General features: G+C 34.2%; 1 long non-coding RNA gene across 1 annotated transcript; it reads left to right on the forward strand.

Annotated features, from left to right (window-relative positions):
* The first annotated feature begins 5,334 nt into the window (after positions 1-5,334).
* LOC143045850 (uncharacterized) lies at positions 5,335-6,954 on the forward strand. The gene is made up of 3 exons (XR_012969035.1): positions 5,335-5,428; positions 6,263-6,417; positions 6,792-6,954. It is a non-coding gene; the product is annotated as an uncharacterized LOC143045850 (long non-coding RNA).
* Positions 6,955-7,241: the final 287 nt, after the last annotated feature.

Raw genomic sequence — 7,241 nt, forward strand, 5'->3', positions numbered from 1 at the left:
CATCAGGTTCTTGACAGTTTAATACCTCTTTGAAATGTTGGACCCATCTTTCTGCTGGTTCCCTTTCTGATTTGCCATTTTTGTCGTTTACATTTGCTGTTCCACTAAGTTGTTTGGGGATTTTGTTCCCAAAATGGCTGCATGTTATGCTTCTTTTGCTAGTTCCTTCAGATATTGTCTTCTTCTATCTTTTCTAGCACTACTTTTAACTTCTTTGTCGTTTGCTCTGTATGTTACTTGTAGTAAATCTTGTAACCTTTTGGATTTTGCATTTGAACTGTCTTCTGTTTTATAGATTTCTTTCTTCAATTTTTGCCAGGTTTCCGATGTTGGCCAATCTTTGTTCTTTATTGTCTTGTGACCAACTCTCTTTTCTACCGTCTTTACATAAATATCGTTGATGTTATCTAAAATTAGAAATTCCAAGAAAAATTCAAGACGATAATTCCCTTAAAATCTCGAACACATCAAACGAAATTGAAAACGACTGTCATATTGCTGTAGGCAAAATTTAATATGGCAGACACGAACCATTGACAAAAAGAAAAAACACAAAAATAATGAACTTGAGGGACTGGCTGGGGAAATGCACGTAAAGAATGTGGCGGGGTTGAATATTTTTGTAGGTGCCAACCCCTTCTAATATGGGACAGTGGTGTAACAGTATAACATTATAACAAACTATCAACCAGTTGAAAAGTAGTTTACTCATCAGATCGATACAAAGCAGACAAAAAATCATCTTACAAAAACACAAACCGGACGTGGCAAGGAGTTTACACAAAAAAAGACACATAATACAGATCCGAGTTTACTCGCAGTTACTGACTTACATTCAAAAACAAGTAAATAAATTAGGGATCTTAGACTAAACATCTCAGTCATTTCACTTCCAAAATCCAACGGAAAAGTCATTTACAGTCAGAGAAAATATGACTTTGTGCAATGCCAAAATAAGGTAGGATCAACGTGTTATATCGTAAATACCACACACTTGACGTTTACTATGTACCGCGCTTTATGTACGTAACGTCACGTCACCTAGACGTGTTACAAGGCTTTTTCTAATACATCTATCAAATAGTCGAGACGTCTTTTATTTCTATCATCCACTTTATGATATTATGATGCCGTGACCAGGATGTGCTAGTTTTAGTCCTCGTAAGTGTCGCATGTAAGTAACGGATTTCACGTGAATTTGTAGTGGCATGCAATTTCAGGAATAATTAGTAAGTTTAGTGGTATACTTTCGCCTTCATCTGTTTGAATATAAACTGTTGCCGATTTCATGTGTCTTACTTGACTATTTTGTTCTCCCAAACCGGAAAGGTGCACTACTTCGTTTCCGCTTGAAACTAAATCCAACTTCTCTGCAAGTGTCTCCGTTATGAAGGACCTCTGTGCACCTTCATCTAACAAAATATTGGCTTCTGCACTTTGTTTTCTCGAACTTACAGTAGCGACGGCTGTTTTTAACAGTACATTTGTAGTTCTTTGTGTTAGGGAAGAATGTACTACTGTATTTTTGGTTTCATTGGCTGGTAGTTTGCTCGATTCCTCAGATTTCTCATCTTTACTACATATGCTAGTGTGATGACGTTTGTTACAATTTCGACAGTTACTTTTTGATTTACAATCAGCTAGTTTGTGGTGACCTGGCTAGGCAGTTAAACACAGTCGTTCGCTCTTGACTATATTCATCCGCGCGTCAGCGGTTATGACTTTAGTGCAGTTGACGGGTGTGTGTCCGATTTCGTGACAAAATGCGCATTGCTTTGTGTTTATCTTTTTATCCGAATACGACCTTTCGTTCTTGTTGAATGAAGATTTTGTACGTGATTTTGCGTTGATCAAGAATGTAGCGGTAGCAAGTGGGCTTTCTACTTTTGCCGGTAATTTGCCGGTTTCCATAATATTTAGTTTTTCGAGAAGCGCTTTCCGTAAATAAAGGCAACAGCAGTATACCGCTGTTCAAAACGTAAATCATGTAGTGTCCAGTTTGTGGATATGTGTTCTCGTGCTAAATGTTGACGTATCTCTGCGGGTAATTTATTTAGAATTACAGGGACTAGTAGTGATCCATACGTATCGTCTATCTGTCCGAGTGACTTGAGACCTCTTACATAAGTTTCTGTCTTATCATAGTAGTTACGGAGACTAGCAATTGCATGAATTGGAACCTGTAAATCAAGCTTAGGTTTGGACGATTTTATGAGTTTGCCCGTATCTTTCCTGGAGTAATGAAATTGCTTTGTCGTAATTTGTGTTCGTCTTGGAAAAACCTCCTACAGTTTGTAACGCTTCGCTTTGTAGAAGGGACTTTAGGTAGTTGAATGTTTGTGCATCACTCAGTGTAGGATTTGTGTGGATCGCGGTTTCATAGGAGTCCCAAAATGATTGCCAGTCTAGTATATCTCCGGTAAATATAGGTAAGTTTAACTTTGGTAGCTTGTGATACTCGCTGTTTGTTCTAGACGATGAGCTTGAATTTGAGCTATGTGTATATTGTTGGTTTGCTGATGTTGAAGGCTGACTAATAAATGTAGATGGAACTGATTGTGTATTCGGTATAAAACTATCGGCATGAGGGTTCAAATTCAATGAAATTGATTCATTTGCGGGTAAACTCTGATTTTGAACTGACTTTGCTAATTTTATAATTTGCCGTAATTTATATTCTAAATTGAACATGTACTCATCTGAGTCCTGTATTTCCACTGCAACATCTTCATCCGAAGTTTGCTTCAAGATCTTCTCGTTGATGTTCTCTAACGGACGGCTTCCATCTTCATATCCATTTTCCCTTTTGGTTACGGCACCATAAATTCTAATCTGGGTATTGTCAGTTGTTTCAAAGGTGCTACTCTGTTCTTTGCCATTATTAAGGAACTTTTTCCGTTTGCGACAATGTACTCGCATGCGCCGTAGGCTTTCATACTAGAGTCCGTGAATACATGTATTACGTTGTCGTTGTTTGTGTCTGAACTTTCATCAAAGTAATGTCGGGGTACAACTGTCTTTGTGGCTTCCTGTATATCCTTTCTGATATTCACCCATTCTGTGATCATTGAGTCAGGTAGTAATTCGTCCCAGTTAAAGTTTTCTCCCAAATGTTTTGCATTAACATTTTACTGCGGACGGTTATAGGGCTTAGTATTTCTAGCGGGTCATAAATCCTTGATGATTGTCTTAGTACTTCGCGTTTTGTTTTTAGTTCTGATGTATCTAGATTAGGCGTAACGATTCCTAATGTGTCACTTGCTGTATCCCATCGTAATCCTAAGATTTTAACTAGCTGATCTTTGTCCATAACGTTTTCGATTCTTGCTAATACTTGTAATAGTTGACTGTTCGAGGCCCCTGAGCGCAAGTTAAATCCTCCATCTGCAAATAAACTACGAACGAGTTTAAAGTATTTCAACAGTTCTTCTTCTGATTCAAAGCTTGATATGAGCGTCACTGATGAGTCTTATGTAGACGAAACGTGCGTCTGGCGTACTAAATTATAATCCTGGTATCTTTAATAACTATTTACACAACTGGGTCGATGCCTCTGCTGGTGGACCTTTCATCCCCGAGGGTATCACCAGCCCAGTAGTCAGCACTTCGGTGTTGACATGAATATCAATTATGTGGTCATTTTTTATAAATTTCCTGTTTACAACTCTTTGAATTTTTCGAAAAACTAAGGATTTTCTTATCCCAGGCATAGATTACCTTAGCCGTATTTGGCACAACTTTTTGGAATTTTGGATCCTCAATGCTCTTCAACTTTGTATTTGTTTGGTAAACCTTTTTTTTCAAAACCCTTCAAAATTGTAGGAGCGAATTTGTAACTCTCAGTCTGCATGCAATTTCTGTTGAATTTGTTTGTATATTTTGATTTATATATAGTGATACTTGGTCACAGGCACTTGCTAATATTTTTTTATATAGAATTCTTTTTTGGGTTAATATATTCTTAAATATTCTAAAAGGGCACTAGTTGTCAAATTCATGTTCACCGATATTCAATTTAAAATCCAAATTAAAATAAGTCAGAAATAAACAGTTTGCATGTACTCAATAAAATATATCAGAATGTTGTGTATATTTTAGTCTTGATGCCATCTAATTAACTATCTTGATGATCTCCGAAGATCACCGACGGTCACATAACCCAATATGCAAATAAACATACATATAAACAGATATATATAGCGACCTTGTGCAATTGGATTTTTCTAGATCTGTTTGATTTCGTGTTATAGTTAAAAAAAAAAAAAAAAAAAGAAGTTAATTATCGTTTGTAACTGTTCACCTTTGTTTCACTTTCCATGTTAATATTCTCATGATGCTTCCATTTAATGGCTGGACACGACTTATTTAATTTCTTTTAGTGGCTGGACATGACTAACTCATGCGCAACCAATTTCTAGGTAATTACGGACTTTTCGTTTTGAATTTTCCTCGGAGATCAGTATCTTTGTGATTTACTTCTGAATTGAAGGTCACATGCGTACGGATTAAATGAGGTCGAATTTTTCACTTGCAAGTGAATAACTAATCACCGATATTTCTTTGCTTATTTTGACAATATTGTACCAAATTGGCTCCATAAAGCGATTTTTTAATTCATTATTAAATTAATGATTGAAATAAACAAAATCATATCCTATATTTATTTTATTTCAAGAAGCTAGTGCCCCTTTTACGAATTAATGTCTTCTTGGTTTTAACTATGCGATATTTTAATAACAGTAGTAAATATATGCAGGCCTTCATATGCACTTGTCCCTGAAAAAATATACCTATATACCTTAATCAAATTATAGGGTATTTTTACAGAGAGAAGTAAGCGCCTGTTATGGCCTCCCGTTAGATGTAAACAAACAACATCTTCAAATATCTATCTACTAACAACTGTAATTCATCAAAACTAGTCAACAGTTGTTTATTTACAATTGAATGGATATACACTGTATTTCATATGATGATACTTCTTTGATTATTTACATTTTTTGGATGGCAAATTTCTTTACCTTGAAATAGAGAATTAAAGCACCTTTTGAACAAGAAGAATTGTTTGAAGGTGTTGCCAAACTGTTGATAAAGTGTATAAATACTTTTTTTATTCGAAAGAGTACTTATAGTGAATAATAATGAAAGTATAAGATAATAGAGGAGTTATCAAAGACCGTTACTACTCATTTCACAATCCTTTTCAATAAGTCTTTTGTGATACTCAATATCTAATTGCACAATTTATTTCCATGGCTTCTCCGGTGGTGGAATATAATTATCAAGTTTATAAAAGAATAATAATGGTTGCATGATTTTCGTTTCTTCAGGGATTGGTCGTGCCATAGCCAAGAAATTAGTGGAATGTGGCGCTGAGACATACGCTCTTAGTAGAACAATGGCAGATCTTGAAACACTAAAATTAGAGGTATTTGTTATCTAAATAAAGGCAACAGTAGTATACCGCTGTTAGAAATTCATAAATCGAATGAAAAAAAAAACAAATCCGGGTTACAAACTGAAACTGAGGGAAACGCATGAAATACGAGAGGAAAACTACGACACAACAGAAACACTACATTAAAATGTAACACACACAGAAAAGACTATAATATATAAATGGTCATTTTCCTGACTTGAATCATATAAAGTCTTCCAAATTTTACATAATCTTATACTATGTGATTCCAACATTTTATCCCCTTTCTTTGATTATGAAAATTATAAATGTACATAGAAGGCTCAAAACTGAAATTTGGTAGATGTTGACCAAATCTAAACAAGTATCCCAAACAAAAGGGAAAAATCAACGAAACCTAACAAATTTGAAATACATAATCTAGATCTAGGGTGTGTATTTCAATCAGATTGGTTCATAATAGAAACACAAGATAAAGGCAACAGTTGTATACCGCTTTTCGAAATATATAAATCGATTGAGAAAAAAACAAAACAAATCCGGGTTACAAACTTAAACTGAGGGAAACGCATCAAATATAAGAGGAGAACTACGACACAAAAGAAACAAAGATGCAAAAGCAAAGATGACGTTAATTTTGATTATATTTATAAAAAAGATGTGATATAATCATTGTAAAATAGACTAAATAACAGAGAAATATATGTGTTGATTTTTGTTTAGGATAGATGTTTAACTTTCCAAAAACAAAACAGGTCTTTGGATATAAGAAGGAACATGTATACATTGTATGCTTAAAAACAAAACTGCAATTTAAAGGCATCTACGACATTTGAATTCCAGATGCCCTCAATGCATATTTTGCATGTTGATTTACAAGACTGGAATAAAACAAGAGAGATCGTTACCAAGATTGGACCAGTTGATTTACTGATTAACAATGCTGCTGTATCTAGGTTGGCGAAGTTTACAGAGATTAAAAAAGAAGATATAGAATAGTACGACGTTAGCATGTATCATTTTCCTTTTTCTAAATTGGAAATAATTTGGAAGTAGTTTTCCTTGACTTCATGAAATACATTTTTTGTTATTGCGAGAGTAAGAGAGTATAAAATTGCAAGCATTTGTAGACTTTACTGTGTTTGGTCGTCATCACCAAAAAAGCTTATCTTTTCCAAAAGTTTCGAATCAAACAAGAAAAAACATAATTATGATACTCAAAATAGTTTTTAAATGAACTTTAAAAAAACAACTGATACATATTTGTTTAAGCTGTCTGTTATCTCAATCTATATACTTTGAAAGTATAAATGTACGTAATTAAACTGAATCGCAGAAAATTAATATTTGGGCCACCTATTTTTTTTTACAGTGTTATGAATTTCAATTTTAGTGCTGTCTTCAATGTGTCATAGGTTAGTGTTTATTTTAAACATCTCTCAACTGTAGAATATTAAAAGAGAAACATGTGCTTTGCGAAAGCTTTTCGGGTCTAAAATGTCTGATCAAAGTGAGTCAGGAAAAGCCATGTAATAAATGATGAAACTGGTTTGCCAAACTTGGTTAATTTTTAAAGCAAATAAGACTTACAATAATCAGGTGCACAAACTCCACAGTATGGTTTAGAAAGGTTATTATCTAATCAAAATGATGTACATTTCGTGAAATATGTGTTGTTGGTCAATGATACTAGAATAAACATAAATTCAATATGATACTGTGAAATAAATTTAGACGGATTGCTGATAATGGGAGTTTTTAACAACATTGGCTGGCTATACAGCTCTTGCAACGGTAGAAAAATTGATTTTTCTTGTTCATA

This window comes from Mytilus galloprovincialis, chromosome 9 (assembly GCF_965363235.1).
Source record: "Mytilus galloprovincialis chromosome 9, xbMytGall1.hap1.1, whole genome shotgun sequence".
In the NCBI taxonomy this organism is placed as follows: Eukaryota; Metazoa; Mollusca; class Bivalvia; order Mytilida; family Mytilidae; genus Mytilus; species Mytilus galloprovincialis.